General features: G+C 32.8%; 1 protein-coding gene across 2 annotated transcripts in view; it reads left to right on the top strand.

Annotated features, from left to right (window-relative positions):
- The window catches only part of LOC140447587 (prolactin-releasing peptide receptor-like), a 1,093,989-nt gene that overhangs the window by 627,064 nt on the left and 450,395 nt on the right, over nucleotides 1-16,530 (top strand). The window contains exon 5 of one of the 2 annotated variants that reach the window (XM_072540318.1): nucleotides 7,373-7,432. The exons of the other annotated variant lie outside the window; for it this stretch is intronic. The gene's annotated coding sequence lies outside the window, so the exon portion shown is untranslated. The remainder of the gene's footprint in view (nucleotides 1-7,372; nucleotides 7,433-16,530) is intronic. 2 annotated transcript variants of the gene reach the window in all.

The raw sequence follows: 16,530 nt of genomic DNA, 5'->3' as shown, positions 1-16,530 counted from the left end.
TACATCACTTTTCCACCCTTCTTTTAAGGGCTTAAAAACGGCCACATCTGCAGGTTGCAAGATTCGAGTTTAGTTAGGGTACAGAGCAATTAGAATTATCTGTAGCTTTTTGCATAATTCGCTTATTTCATAGGTTAAATATGTGCTGTGACCATCAAAGAACAGGGCTATTGGAAATTTGATGTTATTTTTCCTTAAGTAAGGATAAAGAATGTTTCCTATATATTCGTAGAACAGCTGATTTTTCATCCAACCGTTATCACTGCATCCAATTCCCCAGGTGTCGGTACAGATTTAACAATTTCAGCTGGCAGTCTTTTGTAAGCATAGATAATCATAGGTGGAGCCACAACACCACAAGGTGAAAATGTAAACATCACTGTGATATTGTTTTTTGAATGATGTTGTATTTCATAAACGTTTTTCACTCCTCTTGGTGCAAGAACTTTTTTGTTCTTTGGGCAAAGCCAAAACCAGATTTCGTCTCCATTGTAGATTCTGCTGGAATCTTCAAGAATCTCAAATAATTGTTTTTCCTTTAAATAGTCTTCTACATTAGTAAACCAGTTTCTTATGTCTGCTTCAGCTACAACTGAGCTAGCTGATATTTTTCCTTCTGCGGTTCTTAGAGTTATATTTGGGTGACGTTTTAGGAAGGGGTGATACCATCCTCTTCCTGAATGGTTATCTTTAAACGGATTTTCTCTAGGGGCTGCGTCAAGGAAATATTTCACAGAAGCTTGAATGTCTTCCATTCTACGAGAAAATCCTTTCTTGTATAAGGTCAAAATCCATCTTTCTAGAACTGCTTCTTCTTCTGAAGTTAATACTGAGTTAGTTCCAAGAAAAACTTTATTTCGAAACAACGACTGTTTACTCTTAAAATATTTAAAGGTAACAATAAGGATAATGTAATTTACAGTGCCCATTTTTATGGAAAACAAATTATATCTGAAAATTTATTTTAAAAAATATATCACAGTAATTGGCCGGCCGGCCAATAACTGTTTACATACCTAAATTATTGATATAGTTATTGGCATAATAAATCCGCGCATTTTTTGTTATCTAAAAATGTTTGGGGCCTAAAATTTGATCAGTTACAACCTTAGTTTAATATATCATGCTAAATTATATCTATATCTACAACGATTAACTTTATAATGCAGAGCTTTATTAACCAGCAGAAATTCTTACCTAATATTTATAAATTTATGTTAACATGGCCAATTACTATAGCATGGCCAACGACTGTATCATTTACCCTATACCGAAAAACAATATCTTTTAATAAGTTTACTTTAGTTTTACATCTAAGTTGTATACAGAATACTTAAATTTCCTTGGTTTCAATAATGAACAACATTCAGCATTCAGTATCTAAATTTGTATCTACCAAATTTTTAATAAAATTAATTTAGCTTATTTCAGATAAAAAAAAACCAAGTGAAAAATATCGATTTATCAAAAATCTGTAGGCCATAGAAAACATAAAAAATGTAGTTGATGTAATTTTGAACAAAAATGTTCGTTAGCACTTTTTGTGCAGAAACAACGCTTGAAGCGACCGGTGATTTTGAATGTCAGTTACAAGCACGAAATAAATTTTTGAAAGACAAACGATCCCACATCATGGGAAAGGTCTCCACAAAGGCGGTAGCTTAAATTGAGTAGTTTTGAAAAACGTGCTGGTGTTATTACAAAGAAGCAGTTTTAAACGTTTTAGATCGTTTGTAATGTAAAAGTTTAAATTCAGCGTTTGCGGCGTCAGAAAGCAGCACTCTTCAACTTTAAAATGTATTTTGATTTTTGTCGATAACACACTCGATCAAAAGTTTTATTTAAAATTGATTTCGCGTGCCTCACAACCCAAAAAAATCATCAGTCGCTTCAAGCGTTGATTATGGGAGAACGGTTCATTCTGCACAAAGGGTTTTAACAAGTTAACTGCCAAGCTATATTTTTAAATTAGTCCTACAGGCCAACCGAACTTTGACAATTTATACTGTTCAATATTTAACGTCATTTTTGTAACTTTTTTCAAAAGTAATTAATAACGAAAAAATGTCAATATTTGACTGCCGGTCCAATGGGCCCGACGCGCTGTAGAAAGAGTTTGAAAGTCACTTCACGCCACGCCGGTCCATCTTCGTAGGTAGTAGAGAGAACTAGGATCTATGCTATAATTTCAATATTTCAGAGAGTGATTCATCGTTTAAATTCGCAGAAATGCGGAAAGACGTATGAAAATCCAGTGACGTACAATTACTTTTATTTTAACGTTAATTATATTTTATTTTTCAAATATTAATGTTCGAAGTAGGCCACAATATATTTATTTACAAGTTTTTACTGACGTTTCGATCTCTATATCCAAAGACAGCTTTCAAAGATATAAATGATAGTTATATTTATTATATTTTTTTATTATACACTGAAACGTCAGTCTATTAAACATGTAAATAGATATATTGTGGCTTATTTCCAACCTTCTCTCTAAAAATACAGAATGCCACAAACAAAAAGCTATAGAAAAATAAATATATCTGTCATTTGTATGTTTAAAAACGGTCTCTTTATAGAGATCGAAACTTCCGTAAATTAAACATTTGAATAAATATATTGTGGCTTTTTCTCAACATTATTTCTAAAAATACAGAACGAGAAGCAAAAAGCCATAGAAAATAAATATTACTATCATTTGTATAATTGAAAACAATCTCTGGATATAGAGATCGAAACGTCAGTAAATAAACATATGAATAAATATTTTGTGGCTCATTCCCTACATTCCCCTAAAAATACAGAATCCCACAAACAAAAAGCTATAAAAAACAAGTAATTTTGCAGAAAGCTTACTGATACCACCTTTTGACCTGACCCGTGCTTAAAGAGTTACACAATGAACTTTTTTTAAAACAAATTTTAAGACAGTTTCCACACCACCCCAGAGGTATGTCTTGTGGCGCGTTACTTTTTTTAAATGGGTGTTCACCAAGAGCCATATTGTCTTGTTAAATAAAATGAACAAAAGACTTAAACAGTATAAAACAAAACAAAATAAAATCCTATAAAACAAAATAAATTTCTATAAAAACAAAATAAAAAAATGTTGATGTAACAAAACATTGTACTATTCTATTTAAACACAAACACTATACACATTTAATATGTTCTTCTCGTTTTTTTTTGTTTTTGGTTTTTTTTATACTAAATTTCTTATTAAACTATTAGAAAATATTATTCGCTGTCTAAATCTGAAGATGCAGTGCTGCTATCTCTGTCATTATCTTCACCACCTGATGTAATTATAATTGACTCTAGTAAAACTTCGATATGAGTGTCAAGTTCCCACATACGATGTTCTTCTTTAATTATGTGGCCTATACATTTAGCCCATTTCTCTGGAGTTATATGGAGGATTGCTTGAATCAAAAGTTCCTTAACTTCGTTTAATTTGAACGTTTTGTTATTGCGTGCTACTTCTCCTTTCACTTGCGCCCAGATAAGTTCAATAGGATTAAGTTCGCAATGATAAGGTGGTAGACGTAGAACTTTGACACCATAATCTTTTGCCGTTTCATCTACAGCATATTTAAGATATTCACTTTTTCTTAACCGTGCAACGTCAAGTAGCTCAATTTTGAGTATTGATTCTTCGTATGAAATCTCCTTTTCTGTAAGCCATTCTTAAATCCTCCCTTTCAATTTCTTTCATAATCACCTGTTTTTTTTTCGACTCAAATTGAAGAAAACCATCATCAAGGAACCCTGTATCACTTCCTATATGGGTGATGATTAAACGTCGTCCCTTTACTGATGGAGCTTTTAATCCTGTAGACCAGCCTTCTATAAATGCTTCGCGTTTACTTTTGACATTTAAATCTTGCCAAACTTTTCCAGCTGTATGACCTTCGTTAAACCAGGTTTCATCCAAATAACATCTCTTGCGTCCAGTGCTACGAATTTTGCGTATTTCTTCCAAATATTTTCTTCTCCACACAATAATTTTATTTTTTTCTAATAGCATACTTTTTCTGTTGAACTTTACATATCGAAAGTTTCGAGCTCTTGAGAAATATTTTTCAGTGTTGGAGTTTCACTCAGAAAATAAAATGAATGAATTTTTCGACGTATAATATTCCTTGTGTCGTCATCCAAAACAATGCTTTTCCTACCCCTAGTTTAACCTTTTTCTTGCTTTGTATTTTCCGATGTATTTTTAAGTACACGATAAATACAACTAACGGATACTTTTGTTAAACTGCTACAAATGTCAACCGCTTGGCTAACATTAAATGTCATTTTTCTGCCGACAATTCCTTCATAAACGTTTCGTATCATTACCTTCTCTTCGGACGTTAACATTTTCCGTTTTTTTTGCTGCTTTTCATTTTTGGAATCAACATCAGAATTTTGCTGTCTCTTCTTGGAACAACTCGGTTTTTCGTCCAACTCCAATAGAACTCAAACCAAATAATCACAGAATATAACTATATTTACTATAAAACGACAAACTATAACACTCGTATTATCAATAACACGTTTTATCAATAACACAAACTTATCGCATGAAATATATTCACAAAATGCAACACACGCACTACCCTTAGAAACGCCAATGTAAATGAACCATTGTTGATGGGCACTTGCTCGGCAAAAACCAGTTTTATGGCTTTCTGTGGGTCGGAATTGAAACGGAGTTCCGTCGATAATTCCAAAGCTGCCAAAAGTTTAAATATGTAACGAAACGGAACATATAAATAAAATTTATTTAATTACAATTTTGTACTATTGAAAAAATTATATTTTTTTGGTATTTTTATGACGGTAATAATCGCTGCATGGAAGAATACAGGTTTTGTATGACCATAATTACTACTTGTGAACAAGAATTGGCTACACTGTACGACAACTTCTGGTCAATTTTTCTATAGAGAATCGCAAATAAATATACTACTTATATATTGTGTAATTTCTTATGAGAAAACGCAAATTGCAATTGAGAAAACGGGTAGTTTTTGAGGGCCGCTGTGTACATTTAAATTTGAGGATATTTAGCGTTTAAACGATGAATCACTCTCCCAAATAGTGAAATTATAGCATAGACTATCTAGAGACAGAGCGACTTCATAAATTCCACGGCTTCGCGCAATCGTACTTGCAACATATTGTGTTACTTGTATGGTTGTTGATTCTTTTTGAATATTTGCGTAACTGATATTGTGTGGTGTGAATTTTTAAAACTTTTAAGTGTGGTTTTTGACCGGTATGGACAATTGTTTATTTAGTTTTGTATAAGTATATCATTTAAATTCTTAGTGTTTTTTTTTTGTGTACGTAGAAAATGAATCATTGTACTAAGTGTAACATATACTTTTCGAAATCTTCAAACTTAACGGCACATGTCAAAAGAAAACATCCAAGTAATATATCATATTTTATATACCTACCCTTTAATTTAATGCAGTACGTAAAATTAATTTTTTAGATATGCTACATATATTAGTGCCAAAGGACGTATTTCTCATTTTTTTAAAAAGAAGAAGAATGCTACTATGCATTGTATTGCATAAATACCAATATGCATATTAAAAGAATGCACAGAACTATAAAACATTAATTCAATCAACGACATTAATGTAGCTAATGTAAACTTTAATGTAGCTAGCTTGGGTGGCTTGGTCTATATGAAAAACTTTAAGATCTTTTCCTTTGGTAGTTATGTTAAATCGATATATATATTATCAATATATTAATTGGCATTAATACAAGAGACTTCGATATATAACTTTTTTTCAGGTTGTGAGGAGCTTATTTATAGACGAAATAAATATCTCATCTGATATATTATTATTAGTTTTATTTAAGTAATGGTGACAACATGGTGATTGAATGCAATAATAGAAACATATACAAACATATAGAAACAACAAAATAGAAAGAAAAGTTATCTAAAAGTAGCTAAGGAAAAATTAATTTTACAGCTAACAGTGCAAATAAACGATTTAGTTTCTTTCGAAGACTTAAAGACTGTACAAAAAATCGTAGTCCCGATGGTTAACTCGGGAATCCGTAACTGTCAACTGCTGTATAGTCCTTGGGCATGAATCTTCGCCTTGTCGTTTAAACTGAAACACTTACATCTGTACCTTCCAAAAGCTGCTTTGGTAGTTGCCGGTGAGAAATTGTTGGGTCTGTTCTATCTACTTAAAAAATAAAACGGTCAGGCAAGCCATTATTCCTTTTTGGCGGATTTATCTTGGTCTATTCTTAAGCGTTCCTAACTCCTGATACCTAGCTTAGGTTTTTCATACAACGCCCTGTGTTTCGCTTACCACTGTAGCTATGTCCCGCTGAGACTTAATTGCTCCAAAAGACCAATAATATTTCCCTTTTGCAAATCCGTTAACCCCACATAAGGCATATTTTCTTTTATAAAGCAAAAGTTAGTTTATTTATTTTCGTTCAATTTACAACTAAAACAAATAATCTATACTGTGACGGGCAGTGTTATCTGATTGTTTTATTGGTTTGTTTATTTTCAATAAAAACCTTTATTCTTCGCAACAATAACAAGTTTTTTCAAAAGAAATAAATATAAGTTTGAAATACATGGTGATTCCATATAAGTTTGGTTGTGTGTATCTCTTTGTTCTCTACGCTTAAATGGCTTCTTTTCGATCTCTCTTTGGGTGGAATTAAAGAATTGTTTAAGACTTTATTGAAAGAATCCGTGTTAGACATACAAGTTGGTTTTGGTGACTGTGTATACAAACCTGCAAGGTATCATTTACAAGCTAATATTCTAATAATAAAGTCAAAATAAATGATTAGAATCAAACAATTCTCTATGCACATTTCTGATTAGACTGAAGATTACCTATGGTTTTTTATTTAGAGATGCTGATTGTCGATACTGGTGAGCACCTACTTAATACTTTGGTTACGGTTTTTATATCTATAATAAATTACAGTATTCATGATTTTGTAACAAGTAGATACGTCTTAAGTACCTCTATAGAGTGTACATGAATTGATCACGCATTCCTTGTGTTTTCTTTAACATTTCTTTTTTTAAGTGAATATACTTAAAAGTATAACAGGCTTGTCAGTATACAACTAAAAATTAAGAAAAATAAAATAAGAAAACTTAAACATACTAAGTTTAATTTAAATACAGATCATGTTTAGTTATTCTATAGTTTGATCCGAAGGAAATAATCATTGTTCACTGCACATAATATTATGGTATAGTATCTGTATAGAAATGAAATAATACGTTTTTACTGTATTATTGTATATTTACTGTATTATTAGCGACCATTTATTTATAAAAAAATTTAATTAATATAGTTTAATTTTATTTCAGTAAAAATAAAGAAAAAATTAAAGAGGCCCGTGAAAGAAGAAATCAACTAACATTTATACAGTAAGTTTTAACATATTGATACGTGTAGAGTTAGATTATTGGCTAATTTTTTAAAAGCAAAGTGTTTGTTTAATATTTGTGACCTATCACCTTTTTTGTCCATATTTCTATACTAAAGAACTGGATTTCTTTATTGTTAGTCATTGCATAGTCATAAAGGAAACCTGTATTTCTACGTAAACAGATTTTTCTGTCTATTTATAAGATATATCGACTAAAAGTGATGAGGTTATGTATATATACATATATATATATATATATATATATATATATATATATATATATATATATATATATATATATATATATATATATATATATATATATATATACACTCAGGTGCAAAAAAATCGATCCATTCCTTATTTCTTATTTATTTGAAGTTGTATAACTTTAGAGACATTAAATTACGTATGTAAATTTAGGTGTACCCTCGTATACGAGAAATAAAATATTATTTTTAATATTGCTTTTTATATTTCTTAAAACAAATTGGTATTTCAGGTTTTTGTCAAAAAGGGTCTGAAGCAAGTAGATATTTATTGAATGTTGTTTTTAATTCAACAACCATACTAGTGGAGTGATTTTATTTTCAAAGCGTGTTATATTTTTATTTAATTATCCTTCCTAAATGTCTCTAACTCCGACAGATGCTGCAAGGTCGGTGACTTTAGTTCAAGATGGTCGTAGCCAATATTATGCAGCTAAAATGTTGGGTGTTAGTCGATCTTCGGTTCAAAGAGCAGTTCGGCGTTTTAGCGACAACGGTAACTTTACAAGAAGACCAGGATCAGGTCGTAGAAGGGTAACATCCTAAAGAGATGATCGATTTCTGGTCTCATCATGTTTGAGAAATTGGCATCTAACTTCAGTTGAACTGGCAAATCGTCTGAGCGAAGTGGGAAATGTGGATGTAAGCAGATGGACAGTTCGTCGACGACTTGTAGAAGGTAATTTATTATCCAGAAGGCCAGCCCTATCTCTAATACTATCCATAGAACATCGCAGAGCTCGCCTTGCTTTTGCAAGAGAACATGAAAACTGGAGTGATGCAGATTGGAGCAATGTATTCTTCTCAGATGAGTCCAGATTTTGTCTAAGGTCACCAGACGGTCGAGAAAGGGTTTGGAGAAGACACAGAGAGCGATATTTTCAATGTAATATTCCGGAAAGAATAAGTTATCGGGGGGGGGTTTCGTTATGGTTTGGGCTGGTATCAGTTCAGAAGCCCATACTGATTTAGTTATTGTAGAAAGAGGTTCTATGACTGCTGCCAGATACATAACAAGTATTTTAGATCAGCATGTGGTAACTTTTGCTCCTTTCATTGGACCTAATTTTATTTTTATGGACGACAACGCGCGTCCTCACCGTGCTAGAATCGTCAACCAATATATAGAGGAGGTGGAAATTGTCCGTATGAATTGGCCAGCTTGCAGTCCCGATCTCAATCCCATAAAACATCTATGGGATATGATGGGAAGACGTCTTCGAGCACGAGTACCCTGTACAAACAACTTGGCTGAACTTACAGTGGCTCTTCAAGAAATATGGGACCAATTGGATCAATTTGATATCCAGAGGTAAATTACCTCAATGCCTAGACATGTACAGGCTGTTATAAGGGCCCGAGGGAGAAACACTAGATATTGATTTATTATCAATGTTTTTCTTAATGTCAGAAAGTTTTGAATATTCTTGTATTTTTGAGTTTTGGCGTATGTCTCTATAAATAAATGATTTTTTGGATAATCTGTAAAAATTATTTTAATCTAACATATACTTTTACATATATACCTGAGTTAAAAGTAATATCTTCAAACGTTTTCTTTTTTCCGCAAATAATACCCATGGATCGATTGTTTTGCACCTGAGTATATATATATATATATATATATATATATATATATATATATATATTATAGGGAAGATATATATCATAATAAGCATCTTTATATGGAAAAAGAGAACAGGGAGATAATTACCATTATATAGGACGTGCGATAGTAACTACATGAGTCTGTAAGAAATTTTAATATTGATTTGTTTACCCCCAGATGATCAATAGGTGTATTGTATCAATAGATGTGGGTGTGATAGTATTTGTTTTTATTTGGATAAAGTAGTGCCTTTTTCGTACAATCTTCTAAGAAATTAATGCACCGATTATTATGTTTAGAAACTTTTCGCCAATTTGAATAAACTGTAGAGAATTTTACTGTATTTTAAAGGTACCCTCTATAATATTAATTTTAACAAAAAAAAAGGAGTTTTAAACGTCGTTGAACATTTTTTTACTGTTGTATATCTGTATAAGTAAAATTCGTTAATGGTAAATTGACTTTTAAGCTAGTTTCAGGTTTTATTTTTAAGCCTTTCGAAATTCTATTGTGTAAACTGTTAAGATGCAATGATAATCCAGATATGTTACACGAATACGGTTAGAGTTAACGCCGAAACGTAAAAGATTCGGTGTGACTTATGCAACCTTAGACAAGGAAAGAGAGGGGACGGCGAACGTTCATTTAATAAACCTTCGAAAAGTGAAGCCAGTTTCGATGTTACCTCATGTTTTGGTCCACTTACGTTGCCCATTACTACCTCTCGCAGGGTTACCAGGTCTACTGATTTTTTAGTAGATCTGTACTTGTCGTATGCATTAGTAACGAGAATAGTTAAATGATACAGGGTAATAAAGTATAGCCAAGCAGGACAGAAACCGTGTAAGAAGATCGTTTTTTAGGTCAGTTTGCTCTAAATACTCTAGTCATCAGAGACGAAAATACCACTGAAACTATAAAATTAAACTAACACGCTGAATTTTGCTTTAACTAATTATTATTATTTAATTTAGGATTAATAATATTAATCCTAAACAAATGTTTTAAATAAAAAATATAGCTAAGGTAATTTTAAACAAAAATGTTTATTAGCACTTTTTCTGTAGAATGCACCGTTGTCTTAGAAACAACGCTTGAAGCGACCGGTAGTTTTCAGTGTCAGGTATTTTGATCAGAGTGTTCTATCGACAATTGTAACGAAATGTTTTACTCACCACATAGAGTATTACTATGGGGGGTTGAGAATTGGGGACAGAAACTATTGGGGCAGAAATAGGAGAAGCAAAATAAATCGAAACTTATGCGAACGACACTCAGGGTTTATTTGGAATAGCTGGGTCGTGGATAAGTGAGCGGCAAGGGGGTTGGATTGAGGCAACTACAAAAATGAAACAAAGGGGTACTTACATGAATCTCCTGGAACAAATGGACAAACAAAACAACAGGAAGGACCTCTAGCTATTTAAAATAAGGACGCCGCTTCGAGGTGACAAATTGTAACGACTTATGTGGGAAATAAATTGTTTTGGGGAAAAATTGTAACGAAAATAAATTAGAAATGGTTTAGGAAAAAAAATTAAACATTTATTGTTGTCTCACCATAAACAGTTACAAATACAGATAATGCAAAAATAATTACTATATAAATAGTTACAAAGATTTATACCAATATAACAGAAGAGACACAACTGGCATGGGGCGCTTTCGGCAAATTAGCATATATCTTGAAAAACACCTCCATTCCTGTAAACTTAAAGGAAAAGGTGTATAACACATGCATACTACCAGTTTGTACATACGGCTTGAAGACAGTAGCCCTTACCAAAAAATCTGCTAAAAAATTAGAAACAACGCAAAGAGCAATGGAACGAATCATGCTTGGAGTATCACTAAGAGACAAGATTAGAAACACCGAGATAAGACGTAGAACGAAGATTAGGGATATTGTGGATGAAATTGCAAAAATGAAATGGCGCTGGGCAGGTCACGTAACCCGATATAATGACAACAGGTAGACAAGGAGAATTCTAGAATGGAGACCAAGGACAACAACAAGAAGCATGGGAAGACCTCAAAAAAGATGGGTAGATGACATAAGAACAGTGGCAGGCAAACAGTGGATTAGATTGGCGCAAGATAGAGAAAGATGGAAGCAATTGGGAGAGACCTACATTCAGGACTGGATGGAAAATAATTGACAAAGAAAATACCAGTATAACAAAAAAGAAAAACTTATTCTATCCGTTTACAACATCCGTTTACAAGTTAGAATTGCTACAAAACTTACAAAAAATTATTACTGGGCTATAAACTGTGGCAGAAATAAATTATTACAAATAAAGAAATATTTTTTAAATGAGACAATTCATAGAGGTTAACCTTTTCCTAAAAACAAAACAAACTAATGTCAAAAAAACAAAACTAGCTGTCAGATGCCAATACTTGAAATTTAAAACTGAGAATAATTATGACAACATACAATTCTAATTATTACAATTTCTTTTTTTAAATCATAGAAGCAATTATTATTAAAATGTTTATTTGTCCTTTAAAATTTAAACACAAAAGTTACCTGGTTTTCACTAAATTACTTTAAATGATTTCTGGGGTCGGAAACTGGACCTACTAAAATTTCTGCCACTGGAACAAAAAATCTTCATTGCGCACTGCTAATTATTATTATGCTGAATTATTATGCTGAAACGCTTAAGACAATGAGGATTGAGGTTGAAATGGGCAGCACTGGATACAACTTCAGACTGGACTTCTTAAAAAACAGGAAATTGGAACAGGTTACTATCCTTCAAAATTGTTGCAAAACGTCATCTTACAAATCTCTCATATGAAATACAGCATACAACAAGTGATTACTCTACTCTGATTTGAAGTAAAACATTTCTTGGAGTATAAATCACTTCATCTTCGACAAATTTGCCGGTTTCTTGACTGACTCAATTAAACATGACTGCTTCAATCGCCCATCTTTTCGAACCTCCTCTGTAACTACACATACTGCACAATTAACTGCCACTACACACTAGATTTCCATGAAAAGGGACGAAGAATGAGAAAACATTACAAATTCGACGTGAAATTTGGACAAATGCTCAAGTCAACCGCTCATGACAACGACCTTAGCGAGAGTGATCTAATTATCTTTTAAATTCATTCGCCTAACTTAGCATATACAAAACATATAAGTTGGAATGTTTCTGTCTGTTTGCAATGCGCAAAATATTTTAAAGCGGCTTCGATCAAAGAATACACATCTGTGAAATATAAACAAACTCTAAAATGGTTTATTTTGACCTCAGCGACGCAAAAAGGAAATAGAAATACTTCAGTGTTTTAATACATATATAAAGGGATTTCAATATGTACCAAGGAATTTACAAATGCTACAATACCCTCACGTAGAAGCGAAAACTGTAAAACAGGAAAAGTTTTCGTTTAGAGCAAAACAGAATCCAGGTTGAAACAACAGTAGCATTTTATTACTATTGTAACAGTGTATCATGACTTCAGGGAATCAAACAAAACAAAAAAAACATACAAAAATCATAACCACAAACTACTTGTCATAACTGTCTATGGTACCAACATACTTACATTTAAAATAAAACTCGGATGCTCGACTTGATGAATCGGCACCAGGTACAGTTCGTTGGCTCTTAATCCCAACGACCAATGGCAGATTTCTATAAACATAGCTCTAGCCTAACCAAAAACGTGGAACAGACCAATGTTGAAGTTTCTACTTGTACAAAAAAAAGAACTAGGCACCATGAATCGGCACCAGGTACAGTTCGTTGGCTCTTAAGCCCATCGACCAATGGCAGATTTCTATAAACATGGCTCTAGCCTAACCAAAAACGTGGAACAGACCAATGTTGAAGTTTCTACTTGTACAAAAAAAAAGAACTAGGGAGAAACAAGGGGAGACACGGAACTAACAGACAGAAGAAACGTAACAATACTCCCGCTCTATGTCACTAACAAATCGGCCTTAGCCATGGAAAAACGAAATCGTATCATTATTTCCTCCTACTTATAACACAAAAGACAAAGACGGAAAAACACGGACTCTAAAATTATTGCAACTCTTGTATATCTGTCTGACGAATTATATACACAATACACAAAGTTCAAAACAAACAATATTCAAAAAATAAAAAGAAAAAAAATTTTTATTTCTCTCACGAAAATATTTGACCTATATTTTCGTACAGAATTGGGTCATCGGAATGTCTTAGCTGAACTTAATAAACACTTAAAAGAACGCCAGCGTTTACATACATACGTATGTTTATATACGTGTTATAAATAAATTATTATACACAATAGATAAAAGGGATTTTAAAGGTAAAGGGAGCAGCTTTCATATTCAATTTTTGCAGTTTGCCGCAAATAAAGTCAGTTTGTATAAAGGTGTTAAATATATAAACATTTAGCGATTCTTACCATTTTTTACGATTCCCATGGTATCAAACATATGTATTACTTCCATTGACCAGTCACTGTAAAATTTTTATTAATAGATGCCAATCTTCAAAACATGTAGTCTAAAATTTCAGTTTTGAGTTGTGACAACAAATGTGAGCATTTGAAATATGCATAAGAACGCTAAACTTAAACTTTAGCATTACAAAAAATCTAAAACGTTTTAAACCGCTTTATTTTGATTACATAAGTACGTTTTTCGAAACGACACAACTTAAGCTACAAATTCCACGTAATACCGTTTTCGTAAAAGCATTGTAACGTGTGATCGATTGTGATGTGAGTGTTTAAATTCAGCGTTTTTTGGGCATATTTTAAAAATGCCAAATTTGTCACCACAACTCAAAACGGAAATTTTAGGCTATAAGTTTTAAAGATTGTACTCTAATAATGAAAATTCCATAGTGACCGGTTAATACAAGTGATAAATTATATTGATCTCGTGAAAATCGTAAAAAATGGTAAACATCGCTAAACGTTAATTTATTTAACACCTTTAATAGCACTTTATTTACAGCAAAATACAAAAATTTTATGAGAGAACTGAACTTTTTACATTTAACACGTAAAGTGCCATGGGGGACAGTCGTTGTCCCCCATTTGCATATATTGTTTTCCATGCATGTAGCCGTGGGGGACACATGCTGTCCGACAGGTCAGATTACACTTCTAGCCGCGTCTCACTGCATTTGTTAGACAGATCCGTTTAAGATATATATAAGCAGTGAGAGATTGTATTTGACAATATGGACCATTAATTGGTTTTGGTGTCAAAGAATTTTACGATAACTTTGAAGAAGGATTGTCCACAATTAAAAAAATTAAATATTTTAGCATTTCAGAAATCTTTATTTTGAGGTAGATGCATATTTTTTAAAATAACAAGGTAAACAATAAGATTTCGAACACTTATTGCAATACAGTTTTGTTTTCAGGGTTTTGTTTTTGCCAACTGTTCTTCCCGATTTAATTGAGAGTTCTGCGTAGCACACGGAACAGGATCGCCTTTTTTCGGTTTCTATAAGCTCGTGTTGATCTGTTTGGCTTGAATCGTCGACAGTCGGACAGGTATCAAGTTTTGTAAGTCCTAAAACGTACATATATATTTATAATAATATCATTTTTTTTAAATACACATTTTACACTTTATGACTTCCTCACGAAATTCTGTGATGGTCATTTTGTTATTGGTTACTTTTTAATGTAATAAATCGGAATTCACAATAGCAGCGCCAATAACAAGCTCGATGCAATTCTACAATAACAAAAAAAAATGTTTCTAAATAATAAAGTTATCTGATAAATCAATATAGGCCTTATGTTTGTTGTATTCCAGCACAATTTTGGACTTCAATAATTCATCTAAACGTCTGTTGACCACCACCATTTCCGGTAAAAATTTTGTGTTTAGCATAAGGACATCCCTCTTGTCCTTTCATTTTTCCACAAAAATGCCAGTATTTCTTTTTTCTGCAATAACTTCTCCACGTTTTACTTTGGCTTGCAAAACAGTTTTTGAATTTAATTTTCTGTTGCTACAAAGAGTTCCAATTATATGAGTATTATTCTCTAGCAATTTATGTGCCAATTCTACTGATGTGTAATAATTGTCCACTTCAATGGTTCTTCCCCCATTTAGCAAGTCTCTGGTTAAGTTCAAAACAGCCTGAATGGAACAGAATGCTCTTCTGAAACTTATTTTTCTCTTCCACAGTACACCTTAAGGCCATATAAATAACCCCTTCTCCAAACACAGTTTAAAAAGTTTATTCGTAAGTAAATTCTAAATTTAAATCGTTTATTCGGAATATATTGTTAAACTTTAGCTTTCCTTTGAAAGGAACAACTGTCTCATCTATAACAATATTTTAACCAGTACAATGGAAGCTTAAACAGTTTCCTGTAACTTTAATAGTAAGGGACCGATTTGATGTAGCCTGTCGTCCATATTAGCTTGTTCGTTGTTCGTAAAATGCCACATTTTTATCAAAACTTGAAAGCGATTTCTAGACAAAACATGTTTTAGTGGATACAAACTTTTTTTTGACCAGTAGGCAAAAAGGTAAGGAAGCTGAACTAGTCCCATCCACATAAGGCATCCTAGAAATGCTTCCGTTTCATTTTCCATGGTTTCTTTCCAAGTTTGAACTCGAGAGTGTTTAGAGGTATTTTTAGTATTTTCTTGATGTGCTTTCTTCTTCTTCTTCAAGTGCCCTGTCCGTTGCGAACGTTGGCTATTAACATGGCAATTCTGATCTTGTTTGCAGCGCTTCTGAATAGTTCGACCGATGTGAGCCCGAACCACTTCCTCAGATTTTGGAGCCACGAGTGTCTTCTCCTGCCTGGCCCTCGCTTACTGTCTATTTTTCCCTGGACAATCAATTGCAGTAGACAGTACTTCAAGCTTTCTTTGTTTAATTGTATTCACGATTTCTTTCTCCTTTCCGATTCTTTGAATTACCTCTATGTTGGTGACATGTTCGGTCCAGGATATACGAAGAATGCGTCGGTACACCCACATTTCGAATGCTTCTAGTTTTCTCGTGAACGTCTCCGTCAGCGTCCAGGCCTCCACACCATACAGTAAGATCGGAAAAATGTAGCATTTAACTAGACGTAGTTTTAGAGGAAGAGACAAATCCCTGCTTATGAGGAGCTTTTTTTATTGCTAAATGCTGCTCTTGCTCGTTCTATTCTCGCCTTAATTTTTGTGGCCTGTTCCCATTTTGCATTTACGTTGGTGCCAAGGTACACATA

The sequence above is a fragment of the Diabrotica undecimpunctata genome, chromosome 8 (genome assembly GCF_040954645.1).
Source record: "Diabrotica undecimpunctata isolate CICGRU chromosome 8, icDiaUnde3, whole genome shotgun sequence".
In the NCBI taxonomy this organism is placed as follows: Eukaryota; Metazoa; Arthropoda; class Insecta; order Coleoptera; family Chrysomelidae; genus Diabrotica; species Diabrotica undecimpunctata.
This window is presented reverse-complemented; position numbering and strand designations above follow the sequence as displayed.